The sequence below is a fragment of the Castor canadensis genome, chromosome X (genome assembly GCF_047511655.1).
Source record: "Castor canadensis chromosome X, mCasCan1.hap1v2, whole genome shotgun sequence".
Taxonomy (NCBI): Eukaryota; Metazoa; Chordata; class Mammalia; order Rodentia; family Castoridae; genus Castor; species Castor canadensis.
This window is the reverse complement of record NC_133405.1, coordinates 135,726,173-135,726,861: the sequence shown is the minus strand read 5'-3', so window position 1 is coordinate 135,726,861 and position 689 is coordinate 135,726,173.

Here is a 689-nt window from a genome sequence, read left to right as displayed (position 1 = left end):
TGTGGACGTGCCCAGTCATCAGAACTGAGAAAATAAAGGTCTTCACCATGCAATAGCAAGGATTAGTATGGAATTGTACCTCTCACAATCTTGGTGATCAAAATTCAGAGGGAAAACATGCCTGGCCCAACATCAGTGCAAAATCGCCAAGACAAACACAATTGTTTTTCCTTCACCTTTAATTTTCAAAACAGTGAAGCTTTATAGTCATAATCACATCTTCTTTTGTTTTGTGTGGAGACTGCAATTCAGGATGAAAAGCACAGACCCAGGGAAATTCTTGATTATTCTGTTTTACTTTAGGAAAAGCCTGAAGTCAACCATAATAAAAGTAGCCACAGAATATAGGAATTGTGATTCTGCTTTGCAGAATCACCTGCAAAACAGCCAAGTAGCAAAAGCCATGATCTAGATCAGATGCCAACACTCTCTGTGGGAGTGGCCCAACCCTCTACATCGCTCAGAGCCTGGAGCCTCTGTTTCCTGACTTGGAACCTGAGGGTTAGAGTAGCTGGTTTCAGAATTCTTTCTGTATTTGGAAATAGAATATTTAAAGTTATAAAAAAAAGAAAACCACTGGCCCAAAAACTCTAACTGAGGGATTGTACGTTAGGTAGATTACAGCTCAATACAATTGTTATATATGCATATATGAAAAAGAGCTCTTGCTGGTGGGCTATGGTGGTCCT